The sequence below is a fragment of the Lolium perenne genome, chromosome 1, assembly GCF_019359855.2.
Source record: "Lolium perenne isolate Kyuss_39 chromosome 1, Kyuss_2.0, whole genome shotgun sequence".
NCBI classification, from domain to species: Eukaryota; Viridiplantae; Streptophyta; class Magnoliopsida; order Poales; family Poaceae; genus Lolium; species Lolium perenne.
In genome coordinates, this window is record NC_067244.2 from 153,180,132 (window position 1) to 153,198,626 (window position 18,495).

An 18,495-nucleotide genomic window follows, 5' to 3' on the forward strand; every position below is an offset into this window, starting at 1 on the left:
GATTCTACAACATTTTTATGTTTCTTCTTCTTTTTCTTAGAAGGAGCACTAGGTTCAATGCGTTGAGAATCTTGTTCAATTCTTTTGGGATGCCCTTCAGGATATAGAGGATCCTGGGTAGAGACACCACCTCTAGTTATTACTTCATAAGCATGTTTCTCTTTAGAATTATTTTTTAACAAGTCATTTTGCACTTTAGTGAGTTGATCAATTTGAGTTTGAACCATTTGAAAATGTTTAACAAGAATCTTAACATCATTGGAGGTTCTCTCCAGAATATCATGTAAATTGCTAATAGCTTGAGAATTTTCCATTAGATGATTCTCTACTCTCATATTAAAATTTTCTTGCTTAACAATATAATTATCAAACTCATCTAAGCATTGAGCATGAGGTTTTGAATACGGAATATCTTCCCTAGTAAAGCGTTGAAGAGAGTTTACCTCGATCATGGATGAAGGGTGAATTATCTCACATATATCTTCTATGGGAGGTAAATTCTTCACATCTTCGGATTTAATACCTTTCTCCTTAAGAGACTTCTTGGCTTCCCTCATATCTTCATCATTCAATTTAATTAAACCCCTCTTCTTCAATATTGGCGTCGGAGTTGGTTCAGGTGTAGTCCAATCATCATGATTCCGGCCTATTTTAGCCAATAATTCTTCAGCTTCGTCTGGAGTTCTTTTCCTGAAAACACAACCAGCACAACTATCCAAATATGCTCTAGACTCAACGGTTAGTCCACTATAAAATATATCAAGTAAATCATGCTTTTCCAAATCATGTCCAGGTCGAGCTCTGATAAGAGAGCAAAATCTTGCCCAAGCTTCTAGCAATTTCTCTCCATCTTCCTGGTCAAAGCTATAAATTTTCTGTAAAGCAGCATGTTGAGCACTAGCAGGAAAGTATTTTCGAAAGAAAACATCATGCAAATCAGTTGGACTTTTAATAGAACCAGGAGGCAAATTATTATACCAAGTTTTAGCATCATCCTTTAATGAGAAAGGAAAAATTTTAGCGACAAAGTAAGTACGCATCTTGACATCATCAGAAAACAAGCTACTCATAGAAGAAAGTTCAATCATGTGTTCTACAACACTTTCTTTTTCAGTACCACAAAAGGGTGTTTTCTCTACAATAGCTATATGAGATAGATCAAGAGAAAAATCGTAATCTTTATCCTTAATGCATATAGGAGATGTGGCAAATTTAGGATCAGGAGATAACTTATGTCTAACAGTATATTGTGTGAGAAACTTTTTAATTTTTCTTGCATCAGCAGTAGCATTGCATCTATTAATAAAATCATCATTAAGCTCCACATAATCCTCATCAGGATCATCACTAGAATAATCAAGTTCAGGTGAATTAACAGGTGTAGCAGCATTTTCATTAGAAGTTTCAGCATTTTCAATTTGTCTAGACCTAGCAATTGTAGCATCTAGAAAGGATCCCAATGAACCACTATCATCAAGCACAGCAGAAACATTATCAATATTATGAGAATTTTCAGATTCAGCAGAAGTACCAGCAAGTGAAGCTTGCGGCGGTGAAACAAGTTGACTTATCACAGATGGTGAATCAAGAGTAGCAGAGGTATTCAGAGTTGTACCTTTTCTTGTAGTGGATGGTAATATGGCGACTTTAGAATCGCGAGGTTTACCCATTATGGAGAATTTGCAGCAAACAATATCAATCCAAGTGAACTTCCAAATAAAGCTATGCTCCCCGGCAACGGTGCCAGAAAACAGTCTTGATAACCCACAAGTATAGGGATCGCAGCAGTCTTCGCGGGTAGTAAAACCCAATTTATTGATTCGACACAAGGGGAGACAAAGAATACTTGAAAGCCTTAACAGCGGAGTTGTCAATTCAGCTGCACCTGGAAACAGACTTGCTCGCAAGAGTTTATCAGTAGTAACAGTTTTATAGCAGTGGCAGTAGTGAAATAACAGCAGCAGAGTAACAGAGACAGCAGTAGTAATTATAGTAAACAGCAGGATTAAAATACTGTAGGCACGGGGACGGATAACGGGCGTTGCATGGATGAGAGAAACTCATGTAACAATCAAAGCAGGGCATTTGCAGATAATAATAAAACGATGTCCAAGTACAAAGCAATCAATAGGCATGTGTTCCATATATAGTCGTACGTGCTCGCAATGAGAAACTTGCACAACATCTTTTGTCCTACCAGCCGGTGGCAGCCGGGCCTCAAGGGAATCTACTGGATATTAAGGTACTCCTTTTAATAGAGTACCGGAGCAAAGCATTAACACTCCGTGAACACATGTGATCCTCACATCACTACCATCCCCTCCGGTTGTCCCGATTTCTGTCACTTCGGGGCCATTGGTTCCGGACAGCGACATGTGTATACAACTTGCAGGTAAGATCATAAAACAATGAATATCATGATGAAACAATAACATGTTCAGATCTGAGATCATGGCACTCGGGCCCTAGTGACAAGCATTAAGCATAACAAGTTGCAACAATATCATCAAAGTACCAATTACGGACACTAGGCACTATGCCCTAACAATCTTATGCTATTACATGACCAATCTCATCCAATCCCTACCATCCCCTTCGGCCTACATCGGGGGAATTACTCACACATGGATGGGGTAAACAGGGCTGATCGATGGAGAGGCGTCGGTGGTGATGATGGCGATGATCTCCTCCAATTCCCCGTCCCGGCGGAGTGCCAGAACGGAGACTTCTGGCTCCCGAGACGGAGTTTCGCGATGTGGCGACGTTCTGGAGGGTTTCTGGCGACTTCGACTTCTTGGTCGCGATTTTTAGATCGAACCCCTTAAGTAGTCCAAAGGAGGGCGTCGGAGGCCGACCGAGGGGGCCACACGCTAGGGCCGCGCGCCCCCTCCTCGGCCGCGCCGCCCTAGGGTGTGGGGCCCTCGGGCCTCCACCTGACTTGCCCTTCTGGCCCCGTGAGTTTTCTGGAAAAATAGGACCTTTCGCATAAATTCCGAGGATTTTCCTGAAAGTTGGATTTCTGCACAAAAACGAGACACCAGAACAGTTCTGCTGAAAACAATGTTAGTCCGTGTTAGTTGCATCCAAAATACACAAATTAGAGGCAAAACAATAGCAAAAGTGTTCGGGAAAGTAGATACGTTTTGGACGTATCAACGAGGACGGCGACCTTCGCCATCTCGTCGTCCGTCATGTTGTCCGGGAACTCGAAGTTCCGGCCCTCGGCGAAGGCCTGCTGCCATTCGTGGAAGACGACAGCGACGTAGTCGTCGCTGTCGTCCTTCACCTCCTCGCTATGGTACGCGAGCGCCTCGATGTAGTCGTCGTCGTACACGGCGTAGGCTTCGTCGTCGTCCTCGCGGTCGTCGGCGTCGTTGTGCTGCGTCTGCTGATGTCGCGTCCGCGCCTGCTGACGACGCGTCGGCGCCTGCTGACGACGGGTCGGCGCCTGCTGACGACGAGCCGGCGGTGCAGGGCCGAAGGGTAATCCCTGTCGCCCATGAAGCCTGCCCTTCGTCTCCTGTCCGTCTCCATGGACAGGTACGTACGCCAAAGCTCCGAGTCGATGGCGTACGCCGGATCGTCGCGGAGGTCCGCCGGCAGATACCGTCTCCTGCGCCGGATCTCCGCCGTCTGATCAGGCTCACGCGCAGGTACTGGAGGGATGGGCACCCGGCGGCAGCTGGGCCGCCAGCCGCCAGGCAGCTGCACGCCGGACCAGGCGTCGTCGCACGGCATCCATTTGCCGTGCATGAGCCTCCCCACCGTGACGGGGAGCGGCACCCTCTTGCAGCCGCTGCCGGAGGCCTCGAAGTCATTTTTCTTCCCCATGGCGCTGCGGCGGTGGTGGTGCGAGTGGAGGCGTGGTGTGGGTGAAGGAGCGACGCGGCCGGTGGACTTTTAAGGGCGGCCGCGCGCGGGATACAATGCCATTGAAGGCGGCGCAGAAGCCCAGCCGCCGCCAGCCAGTGCGCGTGCAGAATAGGCAGCCGCGCCATTGATGGCGAAGGCTGCGGCGCAGACGCGGAAGCGCTGACCGCCGAAGCGATGCCCTCGATGCAGGCTCGCTGCCAGGCGGGCCCGGTGGAGAAGCGAGCGAACATTTTGCGCGTCCGCCGAGCGTCCGCAGAGACGCAAACCTGGCGCATATTTGGGCCAGGTGTGCGTCTCCGCGGACGGTCCGGTCACTTTGCGTCGCGCCGCTGGAGGTGGTGCACGACGCATTTTCGGTCAAGGCGGACACAAACGGTCGCTCAGCATCCGTTTGCGTCGCGCCGGTGGAGATGCCGTAGGGAGTCCGTAGGCAGTTTAGTCCGTAGGTGTAGCATTGTTGTTCGGCGGCCCGTACACTCGTACAGCCAAGCCCAAGTGGAGTTGCGGAGTGAGAGCATCCCCACTCGTTTGCGCTCCCCACGCCCAAATCCGGCGAAATTTTCGTCCGGATTGGAGGACGATTTGGCCTGGGGAGCGCCGAAGTTCCAGCCGTCCCCCCGGCAGGAAACCCCCAACCTCGACCATTTGACATATTTCAAATAAATTTAACATAAAATTTAACAAGTTCGGCGACCAAGAGTACGAAAATTGCTGAAACAAATTCGGCGATAATCAGTACAATGTTTAACAAGTGCTGAAACAAATGAAGCACACAATGTCACAATTTTTCAAACAAATTATGACAGACTAGTTGGCGTCGGCGTTGGCGTTGCCTCGGAGCCTCCATATGTGCTCCACCAGATCATCTTGCAGCAGCTGATGCATTGTAGAGTCTCGAATCTCCTGGCGCATAGCAATGAAGGCGGCCCATGATGGAGGCACCTGGTGATTAGGCTGTGCAAGAGGACCCTCTCTCTCATATGGTGCTTCTTGCTCAGCCAGAGGAACCGGATGCTTTCGCTCATTTTCAATAATCATATTGTGTAGGCACACACAGCAGTTCATCACCTCCCACATCTGATCTTTGGACCAAGTCATAGCGGGGAACCGGACGACAGCAAATCTCTGCTGGAGGACACCAAATGCACGCTCGACGTCTTTTCGGCAAGCTTCTTGTTTCTTGACAAACTCGCAAAGTTTGGGGGTGCTAGGGTTCAAGAAAGTCTTCACAAATGTTGCCCACTTTGGATAGATACCGTCTGCAAGGTAGTATCCTTTGTTGTAGTGCCGACCATTGATCACATAGTCCACCGGGGGAGCATGACCCTCAACAAGCTTGGAAAAGACCGGGGAGAAGTTTAGGACGTTGATGTCATTGTTGGATCCAGGCATACCAAAGAAAGAGTGCCAAATCCAGAGATCATGGGTAGCCACTGCTTCAAGTATCACAGTGCAGCCTTTTTTGTGACCCTTGTACATTCCCTGCCACGCAAACGGACAGTTCTTCCATTGCCAATGCATGCAGGCAATGCTTCCAAGCATCCCTGGAAAACCCCTAGCTTCATTTGTTGCAAGAATCCTCTGAGTGTCTTCGACCGTGGGTGATCTCAAGTAATAGTCCCCGAACACTGCTATGACGGTCTGATACGTCTCCGACGTATCGATAATTTCTTATGTTCCATGCCACATTATTGATGTTATCTACATGTTTTATGCACACTTTATGTCATATTCGTGCATTTTCTGGAACTAACCTATTAACAAGATGCCGAAGTGCCAGTTCCTGTTTTCTGCTGTTTTTGGTTTCAGAAATCCTAGTAACGAAATATTCTCGGAATCGGACGAAATCAACGCCCAGGTTCCTATTTTTCCCGGAACCATCCAGAACACCCGAGAGCCGCCAGAGGGGAGCCCTGGGGGCCCCACACCACACCCTGGCGCGGCCAGAGGGGGGGCCACGCCGCCCTATGGTGTGGGCCCCCCAGAAGCCCTCCTGCGCCGCCTCTTCGCCTATATAAAGCCCCTGGATCGAAAACCCTGAGGCGTTCGACGAAAACCACAGAAACCTTCCAGAGCCGCCGCCATCGCGACGCCAAGATCTGGGGGACAGGAGTCTCTGTTCCGGCACGCTGCCGGAACGGGGAAGTGCCCCGGGAAGGCTTCTCCATCGACACCGCTGCCATCTCCACCGCCATCTTCATCACCGCTGCTACTCCCATGAGGAGGGAGTAGTTCTCCATCGAGGCTCGGGGCTGTACCGGTAGCTATGTGGTTAATCTCTCTCCATGTACTTCAATACAATGATCTCATGAGCTGCTTTACATGATTGAGATTCATATGAGTTTTGTATCACAATTCATCTATGTGCTACTCTAGTGATGTTATTAAAGTAGTTCTATTCCTCCTGCACGTGTGTAAAGGTGACTAGTGTGTGCACCGTGTGGTTCTTGTCGTAGGCTATGATCATGATCTCTTGTAGATTGTGGAGTTAATTATCATTATGATGGTATTGATGTGATCTATCTGGTTATGTTGATCTATCTTACACTATAAGGTTACTTAAATATGAACAAATTGTGGAGCTTGTTAACTCCGGCATTGAGGGTTCGTGTAATCCTACGCAATGTGTTCATCATCCAACAAGAGTGTAGAGTATGCATTTATCTATTCTGTTATGTGATCAATGTTGAGAGTGTCCACTAGTGAAAGTGTAATCCCTAGGCCTTGTTCCTAAATACTGCTGCGTTACTACTGCTTGTTTACTGTTTTACTGTGTTACTACTGCTGCAATACTACCACCATCAACTACACGCCAGCAAGCTATTTTCTGGCACCGTTGCTACTGCTCATATATATTCATACCACCTGTATTTCACTATCTCTTCGCCGAACTAGTGCACCTATTTGGTGTGTTGGGGACACAAGAGACTTCTTGCTTTGTGGTTGCAGGGTTGCATGAGAGGGATATCTTTGACCTCTTCCTCCCTGAGTTCGATAAACCTTGGGTGATCCACTTAAGGGAAAACTTGCTGCTGTTCTACAAACCTCTGCTCTTGGAGGCCCAACACTGTCTACAGGAAAGGAGGGGGAAAGTAGACATCAAGCACTTTTCTGGCGCCGTTGCCGGGGAGGAAAGGTAAAAGGCACTCATATTCCGGTTCCAGGTAAAGTACTTTTCTGGCGCCATTGTGTTTGTGCTCGAAGCTATTTCCTTTAGATCCTGCAATTGCATCTTTTTGTTTCTTGTTTACACTAGTAAGGCATAATGGAAAACATCTGTGAGCTTTTTATTCTATTTCCTGAGTCAAGACATGAATGGTTTAATGCGAAAATTAAAAAACCTATGGAATCTTATTTGCATGCTAGTAGCAATGATATTAGTATGAACGCTTTGAACACCATTGTTGCTAATGATATGGAAAATTCTAAGCTTGGGGAAGCTGGTTTTGATGAGCATGATATTTTTAGTCCCCCAAGCATTGAGGAGAAAATTTTCTTTGATGATACTTTGCCTCCTATTTATGATGATTATAATGATAGTAGTCTTTTGTTACCACCTGTTATGGAGGATGAATTTGATTATGATTACAATATGCCTCCTATATTTGATGATGAGAATAATAATGATAGCTACTTTGTTGAATTTGCTCCCACTACAACTAATAAAATTGATTATGCTTATGTGGAGAGTAATAATTTTATGCATGAGACTCATGATAAGAATGCTTTATGTGATAGTTATATTGTTGAGTTTGCTCATGATGCTACTGAAAGTTATTATGAGAGAGGAAAATATGGTTGTAGAAATTTTCATGTTACTAAAATACCTCTCTATGTGCTGAAATTTTTGAAGCTATGCTTGTTTTATCTTCCTATGCTTGTTACTTTGCTCTTCATGAACTTGTTTATTTACAAGATTCCTCTTCATAGGAAGCATGTTAGGCTTAAATTTGTTTCATACTTGCCTTTTGATGCTCTCTTTTTGCTTCAAATACTATTTCTTGCGAGTGCATCATTAAAACTGCTGAGCCCATCTTAATGGCTATAAAGAAAAGAACTTCTTGGGAGATAACCCATGTGTTATTTTGCTACAGTAATTTGTTTCTATTTTGTGTCTTGGAAGTTGTTTACTACTGTAGCAACCTCTCCTTATCTTAGTTTTATGTTTGGTTGTGCCAAGTGAAGCCTCTAATCGAAGGTTGATACTAGATTTGGATTTCTGCGCAGAAACAGATTTCTATCTGTCATGAATCTGGGATTTTCTCTCTGTAGAAAAATCAGAAAAATATGCCAATTTACGTGCGTGTTCCTCAGATATGTACGCAACTTTCATTAGTTTTGAGTTTTCTGATTTGAGCAACGGAAGTATTTATTAGAAATTCGTCTTTACGGACTGTTCTGTTTTGACAGATTCTGCCTTTTATTTCGCATTGCCTCTTTTGCTATGTGGGATGGATTTCTTTGTTCCATTAAACTCCAGTAGCTTTGAGCAATGTCCAGAAGTGTTAAGAATGATTGTGTCACCTCTGAACATGTGAGTTTTTGATTATGTACTAACCCCTCTAATGAAGTTTATGAGAAGTTTGGTGTGAAGGAAGTTTTCAAGGGTCAAGAGAGGAGGATGATATACTATGATCAAGAAGAGTGAAAGCTCTAAGCTTGGGGATGCCCCGGTGGTTCACCCCTGCATATATCAAGAAGACTCAAGCGTCTAAGCTTGGGGATGCCCAAGGCATCCCCTTCTTCATCGACAACATTATCAGGTTCCTCCCCTGAAACTATATTTTTATTCCATCACATCTTATGTGCTTTGCTTGGAGCGTCTGTATGTTTCTTATTTTTGTTTGTGTTTGAATAAATTGGATTACATCATGCTTGTGTGGGAGAGAGACACGCTCCGCTGTTGCATATGAACACATGTGTTCTTAGCTTTTAATTTTCATGGCGAAGTTTCTTCTTCGTTAAATTGTTATATGGTTGGAATTGGAAAATGATACATGTAGTAATTGCTATTAATGTCTTGGGTAATGTGATACTTGGCAATTGTTGTGTTCATGTTTAAGCTCTTGCATCATATGCTTTGCACCCATTAATGAAGAAATACATAGAGCATGCTAAAATTTGGTTTGCATATTTGGTTTCTCTAAGGTCTAGATAATTTCTAGTATTGAGTTTGAACAACAAGGAAGACGGTGTAGAGTCTTATAATGTTTTCAATATGTCTTTTATGTGAGTTTTGCTGCACCGGTTCATCCTTGTGTTTGTTTCAAATAAGCCTTGCTAGCCTAAACCTTGTATCGAGAGGGAATACTTCTCATGCATCCAAATCCTTGAGCCAAACAACACTATGCCATTTGTGTCCACCATACCTACCTACTACATGGTATTTTCCGCCATTCCAAAGTATATTGCTTGAGTGCTACCTTTAAAATTCCATCATTCACCTTTGCAATATATAGCTCATGGGACAAATAGCTTAAAAACTATTGTGGTATTGAATATGTAATTATGCACTTTATCTCTTATTAAGTTGCTTGTTGTGCGATAACCATGTTCACTGGGGACGCCATCAACTATTTTTTGTTGAATTTCATGTGAGTTGCTATGCATGTTCGTCTTGTCTGAAGTAAGAGAGATCTACCACCTTATGGTTAAGCATGCATATTGTTAGAGAAGAACATTGGGCCGCTAACTAAAGCCATGATCCATGGTGGAAGTTTCAGTTTTGGACATATATCCTCAATCTCAAATGAGAAATTTATTAATTGTTGTTACATGCTTATGCATAAAAGAGGAGTCCATTATCTGTTGTCTATGTTATCCCGGTATGGATGTCTAAGTTGAGAATAATCAATAGCGAGAAATCCAATGCGAGTTTTCTCCTTAGACCTTTGTACAGGCGGCATAGAGGTACCCCTTTGTGACACTTGGTTAAAACATGTGCATTGTGATGATCCGGTAGTCCAAGCTAATTAGGACAAGGTGCGGGCACTATTAGTATACTATGCATGAGGCTTGCAACTTATAAGATATAATTTACATGATACATATGCTTTATTACTACCGTTGACAAAATTGTTTCATGTTTTCAAAATCAAAGCTCTAGCACAAATATAGCAATCGATGCTTTCCTCTTTGAAGGACCATTCTTTTACTTTTATTGTTGAGTCAGTTCACCTATCTCTCTCCACCTTAAGAAGCAAACACTTGTTTGAACTGTCCATTGATTCCTACATACTTGCTTATTGCACTTATTATGTTACTCTATGTTGACAATATCCATGAGATATACATGTTACAAGTTGAAAGCAACCGCTGAAACTTAATCTTCCATTGTGTTGCTTCAATGTCTCTACTATGAATTTATTGCTTTATGAGTAACTCTTATGCAAGACTTATTGATGCTTGTCTTGAAGTGCTATTCATGAAAAGTCTTTGCTTTATGATTCATTTGTTTACTCATGTCATTATCATTGTCTTGGATTGCTGCATTCACTACATATGCTTTACAAATAGTATGATCAAGATTATGATGGCATGTCACTCCAGAAATTATCTTTGTTATCGTTTTACCTGCTCGGGACGAGCAGAACTAAGCTTGGGGATGCTGATACGTCTCCGACGTATCGATAATTTCTTATGTTCCATGCCACATTATTGATGTTATCTACATGTTTTATGCACACTTTATGTCATATTCGTGCATTTTCTGGAACTAACCTATTAACAAGATGCCGAAGTGCCAGTTCCTGTTTTCTGCTGTTTTTGGTTTCAGAAATCCTAGTAACGAAATATTCTCGGAATCGGACGAAATCAACGCCCAGGTTCCTATTTTTCCCGGAACCATCCAGAACACCCGAGAGCCGCCAGGAGGAGCCACGGGGGCCCCACACCACACCCTGGCGCGGCCAGAGGGGGGGCCGCGCCGCCCTATGGTGTGGGCCCCCCAGAAGCCCTCCTGCGCCGCCTCTTCGCCTATATAAAGCCCCTGGATCGAAAACCCTGAGGCGTTCGACGAAAACCACAGAAACCTTCCAGAGCCGCCGCCATCGCGACGCCAAGATCTCGGGGGACAGGAGTCTCTCGTTCCGCACGCCGCCGAACGGGGAAGTGCCCCCGAAGGCTTCTCCATCGACACCGCTGCCATCTCCACCGCCATCTTCATCACCGCTGCTACTCCCATGAGGAGGGAGTAGTTCTCCATCGAGGCTCGGGGCTGTACCGGTAGCTATGTGGTTAATCTCTCTCCATGTACTTCAATACAATGATCTCATGAGCTGCTTTACATGATTGAGATTCATATGAGTTTTGTATCACAATTCATCTATGTGCTACTCTAGTGATGTTATTAAAGTAGTTCTATTCCTCCTGCACGTGTGTAAAGGTGACTAGTGTGTGCACCGTGTGGTTCTTGTCGTAGGCTATGATCATGATCTCTTGTAGATTGTGGAGTTAATTATCATTATGATGGTATTGATGTGATCTATCTGGTTATGTTGATCTATCTTACACTATAAGGTTACTTAAATATGAACAAATTGTGGAGCTTGTTAACTCCGGCATTGAGGGTTCGTGTAATCCTACGCAATGTGTTCATCATCCAACAAGAGTGTAGAGTATGCATTTATCTATTCTGTTATGTGATCAATGTTGAGAGTGTCCACTAGTGAAAGTGTAATCCCTAGGCCTTGTTCCTAAATACCGCAAGCGTTACTACCGCTTGTTTATCGTTTCTTGTGTTACTACTGCTGCAATACTACCACCATCAACTACACGCCAGCAAGCTATTTTCTGGCACCGTTGCTACTGCTCATATATATTCATACCACCTGTATTTCACTATCTCTTCGCCGAACTAGTGCACCTATTTGGTGTGTTGGGGACACAAGAGACTTCTTGCTTTGTGGTTGCAGGGTTGCATGAGAGGGATATCTTTGACCTCTTCCTCCCTGAGTTCGATAAACCTTGGGTGATCCACTTAAGGGAAAACTTGCTGCTGTTCTACAAACCTCTGCTCTTGGAGGCCCAACACTGTCTACAGGAAAGGAGGGGGAAAGTAGACATCACGGTCCTGCAGAACCGGTAGAAACAATCAAGGGCGATGGACTCCGCCATCCGAAGATAGTCATCTGCACTATCACCGGGAGCTCCATACGCCAGCATCCTCATAGTCACTGTGCACTTCTGCAGTGACGAAAATTCAACCAAACCAGTGCAATCCGCCTTACATCTGAAGTAGGGGTCAAAGTCTCGGATGGCATACACAATTTGCAGAAATAACTTTCTGCTCATCCTGAAACGACGCCGGAAAACACTCTCACCGTGCAATGAATTATCGGCGAAGTAGTCGGCGTACAACATGCAGTAGCCCTCCATTCCCTGTCTCGGCTTGCACTTCCGGCGACCTGGTGCCGACCCACCACGTCGACCAGTTGCCAGTCTGGCGTACATGCTTGACAAGCAACCGAGGATCATCATGTGCTCCTCGTCTTGGGCGGCTGCTGCCATCTCTTCTTGCATAAGCTCGACGAACATCTGCTCCTCCTCTTCGTCCGAGTCCATGGCCGGCGAGGCAAATGGACGAACACCTGACGGGCGTGGTCGAGGCAACCCGAGCCGCGAGCGACGAGGAGTAGGCCAAAGTCGGAAAACAGGCCGGCGGAGGAGCAGCCAGATAGGCCGTCGTCGAAAGACGGCGGAATATAGGCAGGTGGGGAAGGAGGGACGGAGGAATCTGGGCAACAAGCCGGCGGGGTGGTGCCGGCGGCGAGAGAGATACGAGGGGTGGGGGAGATTTTGAGCGAGGTGGCGGTGGGGTTCGTGTGTCGAGTCACCGACAGATCGGGCCCTTCCCCGCTTTTCACTCGTCCGGAGTCCCCGATAGGTCCCCGGGGGGCCGGGGATGGCGTGGGCTCGCCGGATGGATGAAGGGCCAAATCCGGACGAAAACGAGAAATCGGGGGCGCGACTGGTCCGAATTTCGCCGTCCGGATGGAAAAAACGTCGCTCGGGAGCCTCGTCGGGAAGACCAGTGGAGATGCTCTGACAGCCCTAGAGGCCAAGTATACGTCCGACCGATCGGTCGATTCTTCTTTTGAGATATATAATTCTCCTACGTGCAGATTAATTTGTGCACGTACGTACTCGCTGGCTGACTACGTAGGTAGACTGCCCCGCCCGTGTACGTCGATCTGGTCTCACTGGCTGGATTGCCCATTGCCGGAAGCACGCAGCACATGCCAATTGGTCCCAACTCCCAACGGAAGGGATCGTATACATAACCATGAGCTGATGGTGATCTGAGTCAGCATCTTTATTTTTCAGATCGATCTGAACTGATTATTATCAATGGTCATGGAACTGTGCCCAGTACTAGAGTAGAGTATTTCCTCAGTTCGGCTAGGAAATAAATTCAGAAATCATGTTTAATACTTCATCTCTCATAGTTTATTAAGCGTGCGCGTACTCCTAGATCGCAAATTTGATTAAGTTAACATTAATTATATGTTATAAAAATTATATCATTAGAAAGTTTAAATGTTCTATTTTCTAATGATATAATTTTTGCATTATATAATTTAAATTATATAGGAATTGACGACCTAGGGATACAAGAAGACTAGTAAACTGAGACGGAGGGAGTATGATTTAAATCTGCTTCGTCTAAAAATAGGTGTTCCAACTTTATCTAGATACATGTATTTCTAACTAAAATACATCTTGATAGTATGTGAAACAGCTGTTTTTAGACGGAGCGAATAGTGAAAATAGGTAATGATGTTTGTCGTCATCCGTCGTGTTTCTTCCGACGGTCCATGCACTTGGCCGCATCTTTCCACAATCTCCTGCGCAGCGAGGGAAGCTTCGCGGAAAAATCGCCAGGGAAATTTTAAATTCGGTGGTCGAGCGGATGAGGAGAAAAGACGGTCGTTTCTAGGGGACAGTAAAGAACGGACCGATGAGACAGACCATGCTCGCATCACCGTGCGTAAATAATGCTCGAGTTAAGCTAATCCGGGCACCTTTCAGGGCGGCCATCATCGCGTTCGTGCGGTTGTCAAAGAGGATTTAGACCGATAAGCTGATTAGGAGCTCACGTGTTCTATATTCTCCGTCGTTAGGAAGACATGGACGATTCAGCTAGTGATGACGTGGCATTGATCATCGTACGGAATAATCTACTAACCTTTTTTTTCCTTTTGGAAACGGCTAGTTTTCGGTCAACTGTAATCAACTCAGTTCTTGGTATGATTGTCAGAATAGTGATTCTAAATCAAACCGAAACTAGTATGTTAGGATGATAACTCCATAGAATCGTAGACTCTACTACCAGAATTGTACCTATGGATTGGTTAATTTAATTGCGCTTGTAAAGTCGTAGAATCATGATTTTAACAACTACGATTCTCGGTTAGATCAGTTAGATGACATCATCTTATTTCATGTGCAACTTACCATATCAATAATTATAGCTGCAATTGCAACTACTTCACGATGCAAATCCAACGGTCATGAGTCGATTAAGGCCCTCCTCGCGTCGCCCCCTCCTGGCGACCGAGGAGGCGAAACCCTAGCCCCGCGCCTCACCGCTCCCCTCCCCTCTCCCCCCTCCTCGTCGCCACCAGAGACGTCGCTGAGCTCGTCTCACGTCGCCGGTGAAGGGGGCGGCGGGGATCTGAGCTCTAGACCCCCGCGCGGTGTGTAGGTGGAGGATCTCCGCGCCGGGATCGACTTGACCGAGGCGGCAGCGCTGCAGTCTCCTCTTGCTTCGACGGCCGGCGGCCTGAGGTAAGAGAGGTCTCTGCGGGTTTCTTCCTCGGTGGGGGCTTCCAGGGCGGCGGCCCTAGGTTGGTGGGTGGCGTCGACTCTCCGGCGGGGTGGCGCTAGCGTGGGTGCTGCCCGCCGTGCTCGGCAGCGGGGGCAGCTGCTCGGTGGCAGGTGTCGGTCTGGCGTGCTGATCTCTCTGGCGTCGCGCTCGCCAGATCTAAAGGCCATATCTTTGCTGCCAGATCCGTGGTCGCGCCGGTCGCCGGAGCTCGGCTGGGTGCGTCTCGGTGGGTTGTGGGGCGGGGGCCTCCGGGAGAAATCTCTGGCCAGTGGCCACGATGGTGGTGACGCCTGCGAGCATCACTCCCTCGTTGGAGGCGCCGTTGAGGTGGTTCCCCTCCCCCTACCAATCCCTTATGCCCGGGTGAAAACCCAATTCCCCTTGGAATGGGCGGAGTCTAGGCGTGGTGCCCTTCTTGAAGGCACCGCTTTGGGAAAAGGGGGCAGTGTGTTGTTGGTCCATCTTGGAGGCAGTGGCTGGCGTGTTTCATTTGCAGCGTTCTTCTTCGGTTCTCCAGCGAGGGCGCCTTCCTTTGAGCGGCTGTTCCTTCGTGGCACCGTCAGCTTGCGTCAGGCCGGGTGAGTTCTCATGTCCGGCGGTGGTGTTGGTCTCGTGATGCTCTCGGCTGTTCTTGGTGGCCAACCCTGGCCTCTGCTCTTTGGTCTCAGTGTCCCTATCTTCCGTTCGAGCTCTAGGGTGAGCGACTCCGGCTGGCGGTACGGCGCCCTTCGATCCAGGGCGAGGGAGCAGGGGCTTACTTCGGCTTCGGAGACGGAACATGGCCTTTGGCCATTTGTAGTACGCGTAGGATGGTTTTCCTCCTCGACGACGAGTCCATTCCGAGTGTCAATTGCTGCCGCTCCAAGTGTAGGGCTTTGCCTTGGTGGCTGAGGACTCCGACAATCAAGCTATGTGTTGTGTTTCAGTGTGTGCTTGTGTGTTTGGGTCTTGTAAGCTGCTCTATCAGCATCCTGTATTTCGGTGGATTTCGGTACCGTTCGTGGCTTTATTAATTTAAAACAGGGCTTAGGCCTTTGTATTTAAAAATCCAACGGTCATGGAGTCGACCTAGCTCTAACTTAATTCTATGTCCACCTAGAACTAGCAAAACCAACCTATTTTTGCGGGTAACCACCGTCTATTTGTATTGGCTGATTTGAACATTGAGGGAACACATGATTTAACTAACTTTGTTCCTTTTCTAGTGAGTAAATGACATCATATTATGTACGAAAAATGCAATTGACGATAGTTTATAATTCGACAGTTTGTATATTATCAATAACAACCACTGCACGGGTCGAAATTACTCGTTTCCAACCGCACAGAGGAGCGGTTCCAGGTTCTTCTTCGCTCCTCTCGCCGGCGAGTCTGCCGCTCCCCTTCCCCTCCGATTGCTTTTCTGGCATCGCGAGGGGGAGGGGAGGCTTGGTTCTCGTTTGTGTGTGTTGTTGTTTTTGGTTTCCTGGTTTTCAATGTTCCTCTATCAACGTCTTGGTGGGGCAGATGTTGATGGTGCTCTTAGGAATAATGGTCTCCCAGTCCTTGTCCCTGATCGCCGGATGTGTTGCTGACATCGGCGAGAGGCTTGTGGAGTCCAAGCTGTTGGAGGGGCTTCGTTTTGGCGCTGCGTCATGGCGTGGCGGCAAGGATGGGCTGCTCTTGGAGTGTGACGGTCTTGACTGCGGCATGTTTGTGGAAGATGGTGGGGGATTCGGCCGCTTGAAGGGCGGGCTGGCGCTGGCCCCGGATCTGGCGTTGAAGAGGCTCGGAGGGCTCCTCCGGCTGATTTTCCTTATCGGGTTAGATCCAGTCTGACGAGACTGGTGGCTACTGCGGCTCGTAAACGTCTCATGGCTAGGGGTTTCTTCAACGCTAAAGTGTGGACCAACTACTGATGCTCTTCTTCTCCGGTGATGGTGGAGGACATGTGTTCTTGGTAGTTGTGGCGGCGACAGTTTACAGTAGTACAACCGTTTATATCCTGTTATGTTGCTTGTATATGTACCAACTATGTATTGTTTTGTTTATAAATACAAGTAATGTATGCCTACCGGTGAACATTGTCAAAAAAAACCACTTATATGAGAAATAGTGTTCAAATTTGCTTTCTATGCGGGGAGTAGTGGGGTAGTGTACCTCGAGGAGGCTTTGTGTTGGCTGATTTGAGCCTCGAGTGAACTCATGATTCAAGTAGCATTGTTCTTTTTTAGTAAGTAAATAACTGTTATATTGGGACCCAAATTAGAAGGCTAACGACGGAGCGAAAGGAGACCCGTCGCCTGTAGGCTTGGGCCTGATTGTCATCACCGCCTATATATACCTCTTGTAATCCGCCGGCTAGGATTTATCAGATTATAAGATAACCCGATGTTTATAAACACTCTTCGAAAATTTTGCTGGCTGACGCCTGTGGTTTTTTCCCTCTGTGTTGGAGGGGTTTTCACGTTAAAATCTTGTGTCTCCCGCTACGATTTTCTTTTCATTCTCCGTTATTGCTTGCCACGAGTTTATAGCAATAACATCATGTTAGGGCAATATGTTCATGTCATTTTGGACCAACAAAGCCATGTTGTTCTACGTATTTCTCTCTACATGGAAAGCAAGCAACAAAAATATAAAAATGCAATATATGATGAAACTACAATGTTGATGGGCAGTGTCATCATTTATGAAGTTTCAAATGGAATGTCATTAAAGTGTCCATCATTTAGGGTCAATACAATGAGCACCACGGCTACAATCGAAGGTTTCACTATTTGTAGCACAATTTTTTTAGAAGGTGGCGAGTAAAATCATGTCATTTCAAATACAACAAAGATAACAGAAGTTTCAAATGGAGTATGATTTTTTTTTTCACTACTAACTTGTTCCACGGTTAAAAAAAAAATAGTTTTCACCATTAACTAGATAAGTTTTTTCTTCAATTGACTCACTTGAAAAACATATAAGTTTTTGGGGGAAAAGTAATAAACCCATATTTGTTTTGCACCATGCATGAAAAGTTCATACAGAGACTACACGCGAATGTTGACAAGGTAAGAATATCGCTCAAGCAGGAAAAAGGGATAATAATCCCCCCCCCCCCCCCCACTTCATACTAATTGTTAGTAACATTGATGCATCTAGACTAAAATATGTCTAGATACATTCGTATTAGCAAAACGTGTCTAGATACATTCATATTAGCAACAATTAATATCGATTAGAGGGAGTAGGAAAATATATCTGACATTAATTAGCATGCAAGTGAATCATGATGTATAGTTAGGGCATGTGCAATGGGGTGATGTCAGTCTTCTCTTACATTTGCTACGTCAGATTTTTTGCTTAGTGGAAGAAGAGAGAATGAAGAAAAAGAAGGTTGTATTCCCTTAGCTAAGGGATGATCTCCTATGATTTTTTTTTAAAGACTATTTTCCCTATTATACAACTTGTCTTTCCTTAACCACGCAATTTTCTTCTAGAAATAATAAATTTTTGTTTATTCTAATTGACGATAATAAGAAAAAATGAATTGTACCTCTAATATTTATCGTTTTTTCTAGACAACATGAACTACTAAGAGAAGATGTTCATCCTCTACCATTTCACATGCCCTTAGGACATTGTAATCTGGATCTTATCAATTCCGCATCTACCTTCATTCGGAAAGCAAGATTTTCCTTTAGAAAACAAGATCTATTTCTTGACATACAGTCGTGAGAAAATACTCCATTATTACGCATTCAAGATTTAATCAAACTTAAACTAAGTCTATATGTTTTGGTTAAATTTGATGAAATTTAACTTTG